Source organism: Ostrinia furnacalis, unplaced genomic scaffold, assembly GCF_004193835.3.
Source record: "Ostrinia furnacalis isolate ACB-3 unplaced genomic scaffold, ASM419383v2 OfSCF0075, whole genome shotgun sequence".
In the NCBI taxonomy this organism is placed as follows: Eukaryota; Metazoa; Arthropoda; class Insecta; order Lepidoptera; family Crambidae; genus Ostrinia; species Ostrinia furnacalis.
In genome coordinates, this window is record NW_021130314.1 from 465,296 (window position 1) to 484,682 (window position 19,387).

General features: G+C 38.0%; 1 protein-coding gene across 7 annotated transcripts in view; it reads left to right on the forward strand.

Moving 5' to 3' along the window:
- Positions 1-11,257: 11,257 nt before the first annotated feature.
- LOC114350564 (fibrillin-like protein dumpy) overlaps positions 11,258-19,387 on the forward strand; it is a 99,527-nt gene continuing 91,397 nt past the window's right edge. For all 7 annotated transcript variants that reach the window (XM_028301410.1, XM_028301416.1, XM_028301426.1 and 4 more), the window contains exon 1: positions 11,258-11,547. The gene's annotated coding sequence lies outside the window, so the exon portion shown is untranslated. The remainder of the gene's footprint in view (positions 11,548-19,387) is intronic.

The following is a 19,387-nucleotide window of genomic DNA, read 5'->3' on the forward strand; positions in this document are numbered from 1 at the left end:
CTGACTTGAGCCTAACTTGAACTTGTTTCTCCACAACGTATTTACCGCTTTGTTTGCGCTACTGGTCTTTTTAGTGCCACGAAGGCAATGTTTTTAGGAAGGTAGGTATTTTAAGTAATGTTTGGTTTCAGGTATTCACATCCTTTTTTACTTTGTTGGTTAGTGGTGGCAATTTGGTTCTGATTTCTATGAACATTTTCCTCGTCATGTAGTAGAAAATTCATGTGAATCTCTGTTAAACATAAATAGCATCCACAAATGGAATATGTCATGGGTACATCTTTGAGTAACGTAACCTAACAGACGTACTCATGGTTACTATCCCGATAAGCACGCTTTTAAATATAGCAGTTATCCACTCTGAACATGTAATCAAATGTAAGCAGATGTAGGTGTGCTGTTACTTCCTAGTATTAAAACTTCCTTGATGCTCTACAAAATGGCACTTTTATGCATTCATTTGGTTATTGTACTTTTCGTTAAATAAAGAGCTTTTAAATAATAATAAAGTTGACGCTTCTCTCATTGGATTAATTAATTAGGTAAGCTGAAATGTCCGGTAAATAGTTCAGGAGCTGGTAATAATGACTTTCATGTTCTACCCACGCCAGCGGTTGACGCCGCGGCTGCCGCTCGCCGCACCCACGCCGCGGCCTAGAGGACTGCCCACGGCCCTGCTCTGTTCACATTACGCAATGTATATGGCATTTGTGCAACACCCTTTGTTAGGCTCTACAACATCTCACTCAACTACGATGCGACAAATTATTTCAGATTGCTGTGTCGTAAGATTCTCTGGACGGAACCAAACGTAACTTAAGCGAGTTAACCATTGCCGCGCAGATTGGAGGCGATGCACCTGCTACAATCCAGATTCCAGGTTTATTCAGGACGATGTAGTAAGTAAGTTAGTAAATTATGAGAAGCTTCTTTGGAAAGCGTGTATCGCTTTCAAAATTCTTTTCTACGACACAATAATCGTGACTATAATCGTATTGACCATGAACATCGTTTAGCTGACTTATCTTTTGATCAAAGAAACAAAATGGTATCTTGTCTCTTACTTTACTGTCGTTTTAAACGGCAACGTTATTTCAACACCAAATATTTTATGTATGAAAAGATTTTCGAAGAAAAATTAAGATTTTTTTTGGATAACAAATAACAGAATGAAATCAAATAAATTGCCTGCGTCTATAAAAGTAAATTGATTTCGTAAAAGCAGTTAGACATAAATTTCTTTCAGTTTTTTCAAACCACACTTTAACTCAGCCATAAATTCAACTTGTGATTAATTTAGAAGTTTCCATGTAAGAATTATTCCTCATTTAGAATTCTGGTGATGGATAAAAGCAATATACAAGTTTCCTAATTTAACAGTCTCCTCCATAATGATGTGATTCATCGTTATTCGCAATGTCCGGATTGGGGAGAGAATCATTAGTAATCCGGTTATTATTCTCCAAAGGCGGACGACATCACCGAACTGGCCTGCCTTGATATTTGGATGGTGATATTTAACTAGCTGAGAGGCGTAAAGCAAACCGAATAAATTCGACTTCGTTTCCATCGCTAGCAAAGCAACTAAATAATATGTAAATTGTGATTATCCTTAACATTTCCCAGAATGTAAATACATTACCTAAACGATTCTTTTTCACGATAGAAATCTTGTGATATAATCGTGCGTGATTCATGATGACTGATGACTGATGCCTTAACTAAAACTGGAGGCAATATTGATTTCTAAAAGTTTGCCCCACGTAAAATCCGTTGAGGGGAATTCAACTCCCATTGGACTTGATTAGATCGCGATATTCAATATCATGATGAAAATTCTATAACTAGTGACATTAATTATAAATGAAACACTTAAAAACTTTCATGCCATTTCATTTCATGTTATCTTCTGCTGACCTTCACGCGGTTTCGATTTTGCAAAAGACGTTTTAAAATGTCACACACTGATGATTGCTCCTCGCAGATGCCGCTCGTGTCGTCGCTTGCAACACACGGAGAAAGTCGCGCTCGACTGGCGAAATCACACCCACAACCTCTGTGCCAAATCTTCGAGAAATACCCCTCGCTGTCGCTGCTTATATGGAAACTTAATCGAACCTCGAGTAAAAGTTGTTTCTTATTCGTAAACAATATTAATACCAACTGGCGGCGACGTATCAAGGATAGACTAAGTTGACTTTCAGTGATGTCACGCCTGTTCGCTAGATTTATTCTTATTTATTATTATGCTGATGATGTTTCTTTGGAACAAGCTGGTTGTTTGATGTTACTCATTATGCAGCGGCATTTTCCTCAAAGAGTTCAATTTTATTAGTTACCATGGCATTCTTTAAATTATTTATTTTTCTTGATTTAGTCAAAAGTCATTTATCACTTACTCATCATGACCTACTGTACAACCGGGCCAAACTGTGACAGCAAAGCTGATCCAGCAACTCAGGCAGCTATACTCTATGCTTGTTATGGGATAAAATCTCGAACAAGGTCATTCGGAAGAAGATCAAAGTAATGGGTGTAGTCGAAGTGGAAGTAGACCGGCCATACCTGTCGCAGAAATGATGAAATATGGAGTAAAAGGGTTTTCAGAGGGTATCCTCTGTCTTTTCAAAATAAGAATAAGATCTCCATTACACTCTTCTGCTGGAGCTAAAATTTAAGTTGCATTGATAAATAATAAAAAAACTATTACTAGAAACATAAAGTTAAAGTTTTTTTTAGTTCAATTACATGTAATGATAGTCTTTAAAGTAATTACGATGACAACTGTTTGAGTTGCGATGCTTCTTATTACGATAAGGTTTTCAATTCGTCGGCCAGCGATAACATCCTCGACATAATGATAGGTGTGTTAACTAGTCGGTTCTGCGTTATGGCATAATAATAACATTATGGCCACGTATGCGATGCAGCCTTGTTGCGTGATGGCTTGACCGTGACAGTGGCGGGGCTATAGACTAAGAGCTAGTGAACGCCAGACCTACGTCATTTTATAAAAGCTGAAATTTTGTCAGCGTATACTCCCAATATAGGATATAATGTTGGTGAATTATGAAGTTTGGGTCATGGTGACTTTGGGAGCTACCCTAAAAAAACTGTCTGGCAAAGAGTTGGAACTGTCAAAACTGTCTGGCTGTCGGGGAAAATACTATACGCTGACAAACTTTCAGCTTTTATAAAATGACGTAGGTCTGGCGTTCACTAGCTCTTAGTCTACGTACTATGATAATGGCGGCAGACTGCGGAGTGCGGAGTGTTCTCAAGTTTCGGTGCAAGTACGAGGGAGCCCTCCGAGTGTGAGTACCGCGACCGTTAGCCGGTCACCGCTACGCGCCGGGCCACGGAGGAAAACAACTACCATTCAGACCGTTGGGAATTAGAAATAAGAACGGTTCACTCGCGGCAGCTGGACACATTCGGCCGTGGACGCCATAAAATTCACATAATCTGTATTTAGTTTTGGTCCGCGTTTATAGACTTTTTTAAACTAAAGATTTTGAAAAAATATCGAAACAGAGACTGATATAATTTGCAAAAAATGATAAATTATAACTAAAGCCATGGAATGGTACTATTTTCTACTTATTGATTGCAGGATTTAGTCTATGGGCGTGGTCGGTCTATACCTACATCTGGTTTATGGTGTAATCGGTTGTATGAAGACGCGGTATTTTATGACTGGATGGGTTGTAAAGAAGTACTTAAGGTGGCTAGGGCTATCAGGTTTTGAAATAATTATATGTGGATTGCAGCAATCCAGTAGGAAATGACGGGTGAGCAGGCGTTGTGGCCGCGGCGCGTGAGCCGATGTGAGCTTGTCGAACCTGCACTCTGAGCCATTGTATTTTTTAATTATTATAAACGTTGTTGTAATATTATTTATTGCTTCCTTCTTTTGTTTCAGATAACCTTTAAGGTTTTCTGGAAGAGATCGGTTCCTAATACCGGCTGGATTTTGCCATCCCAGCTCACTGAGATAACCACTGTATATTTTTGTAAAATCGTACATATTCTACCAGTACATACTTAAGAAGAATGAACGTTTTTTTATCTTTTACATCTGTAACTAGTGATAGCTTCAGAGTCTCGTACTATGCAGAAAAAACAAAATGTGAACAGTTAAGCATCCTCTAACAATAGTTATTTAATTCTTTTTTAGCGTTAAGAGTTGCATCTCAAACTAATTTGAAAATCACGTGCCACCACGTGGGTTCAATTCCCGCCTTAGGCAGTTCGATTTTTTCAAGTTATTTATAATTTTAAAATCCTCTAACAATATTAAATTTCGTAATGTGACTAAGTTTGATATGCGGTATTACATATGTAGTTTCAGCTTCATAGTGCATATTTTTATATCATGCAACATATGTACAATAAAACTGAGCCTAAAATTGCCTACATTACAACGGAAAAAACAGACTAAGATTTCGACTTCATTGAGTTACCAATTATTTTTACCGAATAAGTTTCCTAATAAGGTATGTAATTCACGCTAAAGGCGCTGTGTTTTCTTATTTCATACCAAGTAACTTGCTTAATTTACGAATAAATTAAAATTATAAATCGCACCCTTAGAATGAAAGTGACTTAACTCAAAATTCCTGTTTCTCTCGATTTCACCATAAACTGACCTTATAAAGCATGCTCTATATCCCTGTATAGATAAAGTGACCTATCTCTTAGTAAAGGCAGAGCAACGCATACTTTTCGGTCTCTTTCACTAGTCTCGCTTTTCATGTATGCATATTGTGTGAAAGAGGCAGAACTAGAGATGTGCCGCTGAGAAAGTTCTCGTTCCCGGCAATATTCCCAGTGAGAATATTCTCGAGAACCGAGAACGCTCCCGGGAATATTCTCAGTGTTCTCGACAGAATACATTTAGTTTTAATTTTAATTTTGTTGTTTATATGTGATATTATTTGTAATGTTTCGATGTTTTATTAACTGGGCGTTAAGACTAGTCGTTATAAACAAGGCATGAAACGTGTGAGTGAGATATTGCTGTCTTGCTCACTCTTTTCGTGGCGAAAGCGTACCGCCGCTTTAGGACTCGGCTACGGTATTTGAACATAAGTGTGCCTCTGAGTTTTAAGGCCCTTGCCACCCTGGCGGATTGCAAGCGGATTCAAAGCGGATTCAAAGTGGATTTAAAGCGGAGTGGCAACGCGACGGAGAAGCCGCGTGAAAATATCGTAAAGCTACCCAAAGGCTGCCCAGCCGAGCTGGATTCGATTATTGACCTTTTTTTTCGAAGTTGGACCTACCTAACTGGACTGTTTGTCCCAGGTATACATTATTGTCAACAACCTCGAGTGTAGAGTCTCCAACTTTTAGAGGAGTGGGTGCAACACGGTCTTTAGACATGATTTTTAAATCTTGTCCATGTTCATTTTGAGACCCACTTGTTGAGAGACTAATATAGCCTTTCACTGCAAATAGAGTGTATTGTTTAATATACACTTATCTGTTGACTTAATTTAATACTATTTTACTTAAGAAAGTTTGTTTATTTCCATTTGATAAACATGATTCTCAACCTTTCTCACTTAGAAGAACGCTCCCGGGAACGCTCCCGAGAATATTCTCAGTTGAGAGAGCGTTCTCGGGAACGGCACATCAATAGGCAGAACTAGTTTTACGTCGGCGGTGCTTGCGAGTGTACGTGTAAAACATCGGCGGATCTCGAATTGTATCTGTTTATTACAAAAAATAGTTTCAGACTTTACTTCACAAGTTTACTAGTAAACTAAGAGCTAGTGAACGCCAGACCTACGTCATTTTATAAAAGCTGAAAGTTTGTCAGCGTAAGCTCCCAATATAGGTTATAATGTTGGTGAATTATGAAGTTTGGGTCATCGTGGCTTTGGGAGCTTTAGAGCTACCCTAAAAAACTGTCTGACAAGGAGTTGGAACTATCAAAATTGTGTGAGTGTTGGGGAAAATATTTCTAATTATTGCCAAAATATGATTACATAAAAAATCAGATTTTATAATATATCCTATATTGGGAGCATACGCTGACAAACTTTCAGCTTTTATAAAATGACGTAGGTCTGGCGTTCACTAGCTCTTACTCTATAGTCAAAATAACATCAAGACGAGTTAGTTCAAGATATGTTTAGTTTGATGGGAATAACACCTCCAAACATGCAAACTGATAATGAAAACAAAGACAGGGAGCTTTTTCTCCCTCGGGGATGACGGAGTCAAACAGCTTCTGAAGAGCCTTTAGTGCCGGCGCTCCACCTGCTTCTCAGCAGTGATTCCATCATCACCCTGTACCTTGTTGTTTTTCAGGTGTTTGAGAGTCATTCTAATCTCGCACAGACTGACGTCCGAGATATTTTATAGTGTCGGGTCAATCTAGCTCTTGGGTCTTCGGCTAGATTTGTGATCAGGTGTGCGTACACTCGTGATAATTTTCCGTAGAACCTCGACCTCTTCCAATATCTCAGGCCCCGACGAGATGACTCTGCCATCCTCGGTCTTCAGTTTGGTTAGTTGGCTTTGGCCAACAGACAGATCTCTTGCTATAGAGCCCTTGTTACGCTCAGTCGCCTCTTTAATTGGGTCTGTATCAAATTGGCGTAGGTTGCGAGTTAAGTATACTTGCAGAACCAAGTTTCTTGTCTCTTCCATTAGTTTATTGGTGAGGTCAGAGATCTTTTTGATTCCTTTTGAACGACGGGTTTTAAAGAACTTAGACCCAGTCGTTTGGACAATTCCCACGAACCTGTCATTGCATTTGTCCACATTTCCGTAGTCTCCTAGGCATTTGAAAAGATTTCGAGATAAAAGCTTTCGGGGTTTTGGAGCTGGATGAGCGCTGGGCAAAGCGAATACTTCATCACCTTCATTGGATTCGCGGAAGATATCGTAGTCATGCTCGATAGATTCTCGATGGATGAAGAGCTTCTCAACAAATGGTTCTTAAAATTAACATGGACAAGACAAAAATCATGTCAAATATCCGTGTTGTAACACACACCTCTGAAAGTTGGAGACTACATCTTGTTGTTGACAATTAAGTGTACCTGGGACAATCCAGTTAGGTAGGTCCAACTTCGAGAAAGAGGTCTGAGCTGAGGCTGGGCTGCGTTCGGGAAGCTTCGCAATATTCTCACGTCCGAAATGCCGCAGTGTCTCACAACAAAAGTCTTTGACTAGTGTGTGTTGCCAGTGACTACTTAAGGATCTGAGACGTGGTCGCTTTCTATGGGCCTCATAAGAAGGGCGATGGAGCGTGCTATTCTCGGAGTCTCCCTGCGCGATCTAATCAGAAATGAGAAGATCCGCAGTAGAACCAAAGTGACATAGCCCGCAGAATCGCTAAAATCATGTGGCAGTGGGCGTGGCACATAGCTCACAGAGTTGATGAGCCGCTGGGGCAAAAAAGTTCTCGAGTGGCGACCACGAATTGGGAGACGTAGTGGCAGGCCCTCCACTAGGTGGATCGACGATCTGGTGAAGGTCGCGGGAGGTGCCTATGCGGGTGAAACAGGACCGGTCGTTTTGGAAATCTTTAGAGTAGGCCTTTGTCCAGCAATAAGTAAACGTCATTCGGCTGAAACGAACGACTAAGAAGCAAACTATACCCTTGGGCTATACCTCGATTAGTTTTTTTTATACAAAAAGGCTACCTTATAGCACCCAATATCTGAATGTGTAATTCGAATTATCCAACACTGTCTTATTGCTCACCTACCTACACCAAGAAATCTTTCACCCAAAAAGTAGTTGGTAGTGTACATCGTATTGTAGTTAGTACCTAGATAATTATTTTTTTAGGTTTGGTTAGGTACCTGACAGGTTAGAGCACTTGCCCCACCCTGCCCCACCGTGGCTACGCCCATGTTCACTACCTTATATTCACATAACATTCAGTATAGTAATGACTTATGTCAACAGATTCATTTGCAATATGCGTCATAAACAGACTTAATTAATAAAAAATCTCATCAGTTTCAAAAGTATTTTGTAATAAAGTGACTTAATTTAGAAGTACTTTATATTTTATGTCAAAATATATACTAAATAAAGTATAATTACAAAAAATACTCTGCCAATGTTAACTCAAAAGGTTAATCCATAAATCTACTTAAAATCAATCAAATGCGANGAGTAGGCCTTTGTCCAGCAATAAGTAAACGTCTTTCGGCTGAAACGAACGACTAAGAAGCAAACTATACCCTTGGGCTATACCTCGGTTAGTTTTTTTCATACAAAAAGGCTACCTTATAGCACCCAATATCTAAATGTGTAATTCGAATTATCTGAATTATCCAACACTGTCTTATTGCTCACCTACCTACACCAAAAAATCTTTCACCCAAAAAGTAGTTGGTAGTGTACATCGTATTGTAGTTAGTACCTAGATAATTATTTTTTTAGGTTTGGTTAGGTACCTGACAGGTTAGAGCACTTGCCCCACCCTGCCTCACCGTGGCTACGCCCATGTTTACTACCTTATATTCACATAACATTCATTATAGTAATGACTTATGTCAACAGATTCATTTGCAATATGCGTCATAAACAGACTTAATTAATAAAAAATCTCATCAGTTTCAAAAGTATTTTGTAATAAAGTGACCTAATTTAGAAGTACTTTATATTTTATGTCAAAATTTATTTAGTATTAAAGTATAATTACAAAAAATACTCTGCCCATGTTAACTCAAAAGGTTAATCAATAAATCTACTTAAAATCAATCAAATGCGACGGAACACGAAAGAGATATAGTAAAATGTATTCAAGACTACACTTTTTTGAAGACTTTCTTGTTCATTTACCACAAATTGCATTTTTTGGATTCGGTCACTTTCATTCTAAGGGTGTGAAATGTTCAAAGCATTTTTGTATTAAAACAATATTCCGGGCAAGTAGCGTTATAAATTATAATACGAGTATCAGTCTTATTATGAGTAATTAAATCGGTTTGACAAAAGTATTATAAAAGTATCGGCACCGTTATACTACCTTATTTTCAATTTATAAAAACGAAGATAATTACAAAGTTTAAAATATTTTTATTCACGGGAGCGAGCGCGTTGATGTCTATTAAATGGGGCGGCTGAAGAGGACACCGCGCATGCATTACCCATCTCATTTCTAACGCCTTATTATCGCTTCAAGTCGCAATGAATTTGCATAACTTACTGCAGATAGAGATGTAAATTGACTGAATCTGACCGGTCACGATGGTCAGATACCATAAATGACCGGTCAAAAACGGTCAAATTCAGTCAATTTGACTCAATATTACTGTACTATCACCGAATAATTTATTTATTTAGGTACCCAATTTATATGCAATTTTAAATGAAGGAACGTTAATTTGTAATAAATTGAGTAGGGAAAGAGAGCACAATAAATCATTACAAAACACTTATAGTTTCAATTTAGAAGTTGTAGACTCACTGTAAAATGTTTTTCTATAATAAATCATTACAAATCACGTTTTTTATTTCAATTAAGATGTTGTAGACTTTTATCAATCACAAAATCTAAGAAAAAACTAAAAAAGATCTAAACTATTACTGAAATCAAATCGACCGAAACTGACCGTAAATGACAGTTTTTGTTTTTGACCAATTTGACCGTAAATGACGGTCAGTCAAATTCAGCCGCTTTACTCATTTTCAAACTACTGCAGTACGACTATAATAATACCTACTTACTCTCAACAGTTAAATTGCACCCGGCACTTACAAAGTTTTTATCTCATTAAGTAATCAGCTAGCAAAATCATTGTGGTTTAGTCATAAATAGTAATCACTAACAATAACCGAACGGACCGTGCGCACAAAATTAATCCACTGATTGCAGGGAATCAATGAATTAAGTTTCTGCAAAGTACGTAATCATCACCAAATGGGAAGACGCGAGGAGGGTCATTATACCCGCAATAATTTATTGAAACTTTTGCGGTGTTTATAATCATACACACACGCCTAAGCGAGCCTAAAGGAAGTGATCATTATCTAGGGTTAGGAATGTTAGCTCTACATTACACCCATAGGATACAAACAATTTATATTAAAAGCTTTCCGCCCGCGGCTTCGCCCGCGTGGAATTTTGTCTGTCACAGAAAAACTTTATCGCGCGCGTCCCTGTTTCAAAAATCAGGATAAAAACTATCCTATGTTCTTTCCCGGGACTCAAACTATCTCTATGCCAAATTTTATCAAAATCGGTTGCGAGGTTTAAGCGGGAGAGCGTAACAGACAGACAGACAGACAGACAGACAGACAGACAGACAGACAGACAGACAGACAGACAGAGTTACTTTCGCATTTATAATATTAGTTGGGATGCAGCACTGAATAGCAACGTGTGTTATTTTGTATTCAATTTCATCTTTATCGCTGAGCTTTGAATTGAATATCTTTAGAGGCGTACTCGCCACACACAATCGAATTGTTGAGCCATTACTGCGATTGTGTTTTTCAATGGACCTATAAAAATAGATGTAATTGGTGATGAGAAAAAAACGAAGAGCGCTTATTGAGTCCGACCCGCCGCGCCCGCCGAGAGGATGCTAATAGCTTCACAGAAGCTTTACACATTTTTTCATGTCTCAATTTGTTCCGAATGCTGACATTATCTACATAAACATATGAGTATCGAGCCTGTTGCGGCCATAAAGTCCGGGTAAAAATGTACGCCTCTCCCGAAATCGAAATTATGATCTCCTGCAGGAATTCGCATTCGTCCGATAACTTTGAGAACAGGTTTCGAGTTGGTTTTATCGCCGTTGCAATTTTAGTGCCTAAGTGTAGAGCAGGGCTGGCAAAAGCTCGGCCACTGGGAAACGCGCTCGAGGGCGAGGCTGCGATTAGGGTTGCCAGGCGTCCGGCTTTAGCCGGACATGTTTGGCTTTTTAGGGACTTGTCCGGCCAAATATTGCCTTGTCCAGCTTTTTATTTGATTGCCGCGCCAGGTGAAAGTCGAGCCACAGAATCATATGAAGCGCACACATCAGGATGTTGGTTAGCAACCGATGGTGATAGTACTCACTCATGAGCTGACAATAATTGCACCCCCCCCGTCACATGTCCGGCTTTTAGGGTAAAATGTCCGGCCAAATGAAGCACAAAGTCCGGCTTATGTGATTTTGGACCTGGCAACCCTAGCTGCGATAGCGGGCGCGGGCGGCGGGGGGGCGGGGCGCGGGCGGCGCAGCCTGCGCGCGCGCCGCAGCCTGCTCGCGCGCCCTCAGTCATTGTCCGACCAACAACTCGGTCGCGCGTCCGACGACCATCGCTGTCGCTACTTCAACTGTCGTGTCGTGCCGTTAGCGAACGGTCCGCTCCGATCCTTGGAGTGTTGATGCAGTGTTGAGTGATGGTGTGATTTTAGCCGTACAAACGAAAGTGTATCGCTACAAAGTACCACTGTCGCGGTGTGTGGCGAGTTCCACGGAGTTCTAACGGCTGTTCGCCTGCCAGCGAGGGAAGGCGGATCGCTTCTACCGGGAGGAATGAGCCCCGTACACCACCGGTCCCGCACTCACCGATGATCTCAAGGTTGGGACCGCTTCCAGTGCCCTGCGCTCGGGGCCGTGTCGCAACTCTGCTCGACGCGACCCCGCGGCCGCGCTCGCATTCTCTCAATACATTCTCTATCTGATCTTGTTCCAATAACACTCATTGCGGATATTATTTGCAGATATCGGTAAACTTAATTGTATACAAAATTAACCATTTACGGGGTCTGTTTCGATAATCTTAATGCAAATGTTCCTTGAAACTTTCTTTCGTAATAACACTCTTATTAGATTTAAGTAAACTAATTGAAACTTCTTGTAATGATTGTGAAGCATAACAATGGATATTGCTAATAACTTATAACCAACTGAAACTCTGTTAGTACTCACTTAAATTACGAACATTTCACTATGTGATTCCAATTAGAATTTGTAGAGGTCTACAATTCCACCCCTAGTACAAACGTATTAAAGTCTATAGATAGAGAGCCTAGATAGGCCATCTCGCTGGATCTCCCCGCGATAGTCGAAGTCTTAGTCAGGGAAACTAAGAGGAATTTATGGCACATGCGATGTGTCTGTGCGCGTTTTTTGCACTTAGTACTTACCGAGACGCTCACACTATATAGATTTCTACTAACAATCATATTTAAACTGCATTGCATGTACAATATATTTTTATAATTAATGAATCCAATACAATGTTCAATCATTATCATGAAGTTATAACGTTTCGATCTACAAGTATTTATTTAACCTTTTTAACTTTACGTTGACTATTTTGAACGTGCTCTGCTGCCTCTCACTGATTTAATTATACAATAGCACTAAACAGATTTATGTTTTTTGATAATATCGATTGACCTTAATATTAACGGCCAATATCGTTCAGCCTGGCCATTAAACACTGTTCATTAAACGCTGTGGCAACTGACTTGCCACCTGATCAAAAACAACTGAATTACATAACAAGGACATAAAAAACGAAACGTGAGTGTCTAGGATTAGCAATAGAATTACAAAACTAGGCAGAGTTTCACCCGATGCACGTTTACGTAACAACATCTCCATATTGGGATGGAAAAGCTGGTTTTTCCTTAGCTGCATCCGGCGGTCAGTGATTGCGACATGTGATGCAATGATGCAAGTTGCCACGTTCTTTTGTGGAGAACCGCTAGGTTTGAAATGCATCTAACCTATCGCAACAAGCAAAAACGCACAACTCCCGATAGTAGAAACTGCTAAATTCGTAGCAGACTGAGAAAAAATAGCGCAAATCATAAGTGGGTAACAATTTCACGTAGGTACATAACCGTCGATCAAGGATAATTGAACAGGTTTTTCAGATTGTTGTGAAAATATAGAAATCAGAAGAAGAAACAAGTTTTTATGTTGGCCTTTGTAAATGTTGTCTAGCCTTGTTCGTATTCTTAATAATAATAATTAAAATATCCTCAACACTATGAGTATTTTCAAAGTAATTTTAATGTAAGGTATATCATTAATTAGGCAGATGTCTCTACTATAAAACATATCTTAGGACATGTCACAATACCTTCAGCATGTTTCAAAAGAACGAATAAATATCATTCAGACCGTTCCCATTTGATAGTAAATGTATTCAACCTAAGAACAAGAATCGATAAAATTAGTAAAACGGCCTCATGACCTTTAATTTATTTAAATAGCGATGCGAAGCTTGTCTCTGGCAAGAGTCCTAATTCCGCGGCTAGTGGGCGGCGCGCGGGCGCAAGGTTCCTGCGAGGCGGCAGGAGGCGGACACTGCACGTTCAGGCGGTCGATGATATCGCTGCTAATTTGTTGCTGCTAAAATGTATGTCAGTGTACTCAGCAAGACACGAGAGCTAGTGTTTTAATAGTCTTTCTTTGGTAGCTATTTGTAAATAGCGAGATAGTGCCTTTACTCTACTGGCGATAACAACTCTGTTGTCAGACATCTATTTGGCAGCCAACTGTTTGAACCATATCAAATGGAGTCATTCTATCTCGCAATATCATCCTACTCGTAATCAGGTCCTTCAAGCTTGTTCTAACCGAGCTGGAAACCACTACGCAAAGTGTTTTTTCCACTACGGTGCGGTTAGAATTTTCTCCTACAACTCAGTTGTAAAATGCAGGTCATTGTCATCGGTCAATTCATATCATCGTTATGGTTTTTCATTCAATAAAACATAAGGATACCTATAAACGTTCTTTATGATAATATACATTTTAGCGAAATTGTTTTAAGAGCGTGATTGTGTAACCATACCTAAATTACGTCAATGCTGTTGAATGTTATTGAATTTCTCCTGCTCGAAATCACCAGATTTTTAAATTACTTTTTATTTTTTGTAATTATTGTAGGAAAATAAATACATACTCACCACAAAATCTAACATTTGCTGAAATTAGTAACTCATTTACAACGGGTTTCTGAAGCAAGAAAGACCAATTCATAAAAATTACTCGCTTTGCTAAAAATACTAATGATGTCGGATTCATAATACCTACTATAAATCTTAATTGTTAAAGTTTTGCTCTTCTGTATTCTAGTGGATTGCAGTGCAGGTACAAAACCACTAACTAAAACTTTTTTAATAACGAATAGAATAAAAAGTAATACTCCAACAAGGAAACAATCAATCGTTTCGAGAAAGTAAAATATTGCAACAGTATATTACTGGAAGATTTATAGAAACACATAGTACGTAAGTAATTAAAATTTTATAAAGCTTACACCACTAAATATCGAATGATCATTATTGAGTGAGTGGCTAATAAAGCTCCGATCTTACCATTGCGTCATTCTCGTAGATGGAGATAAGTGCTCTCAACTTTTAAAGCTGCTCGAGTTAGCCGTCGAAAGTAATATCGACTTCATTTTAATGACCTAACGGAAATTACGCAACATTTTCACAGTGATACATTTTATTTATGAATTCAGGGTTGGGAATTTATTGAAAATAATGAGAATTCGATATGATCAGTTCGTATTTAATTTAGTTCTGACATAAATAAGCACTTTAAACTGAATAAAAATTGTGTTGCTATGCGCAAAATTCGAGAATGCAACATAATTATTCAGCAAACTATTAGTTTGAAAAATTGTCGTCGAAGTCAGAGGAAAAGTGGAACAGTTTCCCGGAAACATTCAAACATTGGGGTAAAACTTCCAATAGGGAAAAAGATAATGACAGGTTGACGTGATCAGCCAGATAGTTTTCATTATGTTTCCAAAAGAAAATCATGCTATAAAATAAGTAGTAAAATCATCTTCAATTCTTATTTTTCTACAAATAACTAAATACAAATTGTACCAACTGTATAATATATTGTTTGGGATAATACACTAGAAAACGTTAAATAAGAAATACCAATAAATTAATAGAAGAAATGACTTATTTATTCAGTAAAATGCAGCGGTATTCAACGCTCTGCTGAATGGATACTACTCGTAAAACTGTATGAACACATTATCCGATCTACTTGTGGCATTCGTGCAGATACGAGTATGTATTTAAAACGTAACAGTAAATGTGTGGAATTGTGACAGTTAAATGTAGCCAGATATGGCCAGCCTTGGCTCGTGAGTGCGTCATGTTAAAATCAGTTAAGTCATACAGTTGTAACAAATATATTCCTTGCATGTGCATGTCTGGTTGCATAATCCTCATTTTAAATAGGAAATACTCGTACTAGCAGTCTATTTATCATACTTTACTCATAGCTGGTGTAGCGAAAGAGCTTTTTTTGGATTGTATTATTTTGAAAATGTAATAGTAGAGACACAAAATGTATTATCTAGGGAGTATATTACTTTTCGACTTCTGTCTTTAGTATTAAAATATACAACCAACCAACTCACCAAGTAATGATAAATTAAAACGAAACTTTGCTAAGAACTAAAACAGATTTGAATTTGACCTTTATCAAATTCTTAGAGTAGGCGCACACCGTTGATTTTTCGTTGGCCGATAGTTTAGTCAGGCAGTTGATCAGTATGGGCATGTATGGGAGTGCGCACACTACGCCGATTCGATTTGGCCGATTCTTCATACAATTTAAAATCGGGCACAACTATCGGCCAACTAAAAATCAACGGTGTGCGCCTACTCTTAATTAAAGTAAGTATTTCAAGCTCTATCACTTACTAGAAAAAAACCCTTTTCAATATTGATACCAATTTAAAAAGATTTTTAACTTTTTAAACTTAATCTTCTATCGATTGTATTGGCTCTACATTAGAGACTACAACTATGACCACCTATGACTCAAAAACAAATGATAGTAAAAAACGGAATGAGTAATAAAAGAATCGATGCGTTAAAATCTAGATAAGGTAGCTGAATGCGGAATTTTATTAATTACAAATGGATGACCTCTATTAAAATTCTGAAGTTTTTGTGCAATTTGAAGCCGGAAAATATGCACGTTCTTAGAATCGGATAACGTACAGAAACCTATGATGTCGTGGATTTTAATTAGGAGGAAGTAATTTTCAGTATGGAAGAGGTATTTTTCGTCGAGTCAGTATATAATAAGACTTAGAATTCATATTTGGTTAGTAACATCTCGTATCTGCAACGTACGACTGCAAATACTTATGCAAATCTGATGGCTAGTGTTGTAACTTTTACAGAACTAACTATAATCGCTGGCGAGCACTTTCTAAACCACCGTTTAGTTAGTTGTGTGCTGTCTTGCGCCAGGCAGTTTTTGTCAATAAACACATGTAGCGAGTTAAACAAAGGCTCAGCATGAGTAGTCGGCTCCACCCGTGCGTGGCGCTTTACACAAACGTCTGCTGCTCCAAGGCCTCTTTGTTCTTCGCTATCTGTTCCCACAAAGCGGTCGGTTGTAATCAACAACGGATCAAGAAGGTTTTTCTAACATTTCGAAATAGATGCTATTCTTTTCCATGTTGAGAATTTATACTCAATTCGCACGGCATCTTAATGCTATGTCTGTACTGTTTTAATTAGGTATAAATTAATTATCCATACATGGAGACAAAGAATGGTCCCCAGCAGCTAGTATTTAAATTGTTATTGCTAAGTAAATTGTCAGAGACGTGAAGGAATTTAATAGCTATCAATGAAAGTAAAATGTCTAACCTTTCAGTAGCTTGTATTGTTCAAAATACTATCTAATCTGATTGTAGAGTAGGAAAACACTAATATGTATTAATTACTTCCGACTTGTAAGCTTCCGACTTATCTGTTACTTTTATTATCAAAAGATAAAACGTGTAGTGAAAAAACGTGACGTAATGGCTTGCACCTATGACGTTATAGAGTTGGAAACAGGTATGGTACGCCCCATTATGGCGCAGATGGCGCTACCGCACCTGTCGCGGGGCCGGACCGGCGACAGCGGCCCGTTATGTCATTCCGTAATATCAATATAATGCCATCCATTCCAGGCTCTCACGCATCATCTCTCAAGACCCTGTGAGAAAATCTACTCAAACATATTATATTTCCTTGCTTACACCAATTGCTATTTGCTAGATTATTGTAAAAACATCTACGCAACTAAGCCGTGTTTCATACAACTAACATAGTGTTAGTCGTAATCTGTTTGTTAAAGTACTATCCTACTAATATTATAAATGCGAAAGTTTGGATGTCTGGATATTTGTTACTCTTTCACGCAAAAACTACTGAACGGATTTTGATGAAACTTTACAGTATTATTGTTTATAACCCAGATTAACATATAGGCTTAATTTATGACGATCTGTGACAAACTAAATTTCACGCGGGTGAAGCCGTGGGCAAAAGCTAGTTTTTTATATTGTTGATGTATTTATCTTCTACTATGAATATCTTATGTTTAATAAAAAAATCTCAGCAAGACAGCTAGGCTGTATGATTTACAGACATAGAATTAATAAGGTCTTTCAATAGAGTCAAAACAGATGTTTAAATTCGTTATCATAAATAACAATATTGTTCAGGTTTAAGAATTTATTTCTCAAAAGAAATTGTACATTTCACTTAAAATGAGAAACAAGGTATTTCAGTTATTTACAAAATAAATGTAGGTAGATCTTAAACTAACTATTGTTAACTTTACATACCTACTTACATTGTTAATATGTTATAGGTACTTCTAACTTCGAAAACATATATTTTTCTACATAGTCATTACAATGTGTTCTTCCTCATGATAGTTAGTCATAATTTCCAACTTGATATCTTCAAAGTATCACACAACGCAGTTATGCACTAAAAAGAGTTTTAATGGTTATAATTAAAGTACATAAGTAGGTAAGACAATAAAATAGGATGAGAAAACTTATTAGTTCTACATAATGCTTGAGAAAGAAATAAGATAACAAAAATATGTTCCTTTACGTCATACGAATATGATATTGAGAGAAATTTCATTCAAAATCCAATAAGAATTTGTTTGTCAACCTATCATAACTTCGAAGTGTTAGGTAATAATACTTTGACAGTTAAATTGTTATGTGCACATCAGACTGTATTTTTTTTCGTGTGAAATAGCACTTGTATTAACTGCAAAGCTGGATGTGTCGTCGTCTATACATCACATTCATAGCATAGCATGGCCAGCATGGCACTATCCCGAGCAGCTAGACCAGTGTGCCTACCATGAGTTTACGTTAGGTGAGCTCACTAGCGAATACGTCAAAAAATTCTATGAAGATTTTATTTCTTGAAAGTAGCCACTAGGGGCGCTGCACAATATGTCATACATTTAATTATCCTGCTTTCGCCTCCGAGATTTATTTTACCATGTAGTACCCCTGTACGACAACCCAATCCGCACACAATATTCAGCGTAGTAGTAGTAAAAAACAAAAGAGCGGGCAACCCCACCCCTACCACGCTGTGGGCTCGGTGTCCGAGCGGTCTCATTCCTTTGTGCGCACGCGCAACGACCGCACGCAGTATAAGAAAAATGCTTAAGTGACGTCACCAGGACGTTTTTACCGACAAAAAACGTAATTATTTTAAGTTGTGCAGTGTAGTGACGAGAATTAGACCCAACATAAATCTCTTCGGCGAAAACAGGATAATTTAGATCGAACTTCACTTGGTAAGTTCGTTTGATCATTCAAATGTCATTTTTTTACGCAGTCGCTAGCGAGCACACCTAACGTAAACTCATGGTAGGCACCCAGTTGTCATACAGTTTGTGAGCTGTCAAAAGAATGTTTCTCCATTCTTTTTAAAAAGGGGTAATTTGGGAGCCGACAGCAGACCGCAACCGTAGATTTCGACCGTTCCAACAAAACTGGTTTCTATGCACTTGTGTGAAATGACTTTCGAATGCGCCGGCACGGCTGTTGCAGTAATACAGAATTTTTAGGCTTTTGGGTTTCAATCAAATAAAACATCGAGATATTGCACAGACGAAAACATCATAAACACTGTGGGTTATTTGTTATTATGTGCTTTATAAAGATACAATTTGAAAAAAAAAACAGCCTGACGATCTGAATTTCCATAATCTGACAAATATTATTGTAATACCATACCATTACAAAGCACCTTTTTATTTTAATTAAGATGTTGTAGACTTTTATCGACCGCAAAATCTAAGAAAAAACTTAAAAATGTACTAGGTATTACTGAAATCATATTGACCGAAAATGACTGTTTTGACAGTTTTTGACCAATTTGACCGTAAATGACGGTCAGTCAAATTCAGCCGCTTTAGTCATTTTCAACACTAGGTACGCCTGCGATCGGCTTTTAATTCAAAACTTAAGTTAATAATTACAAAGTACCTCTTTAATGTGAATTGCACTCAAATGAGTGTGTGTCAATGTCAAACTCTATGAATGAATCGATTACTTGAATGAATAGAAGTAAAATGAATCAGCTTTTAGAAATCGCCGATTG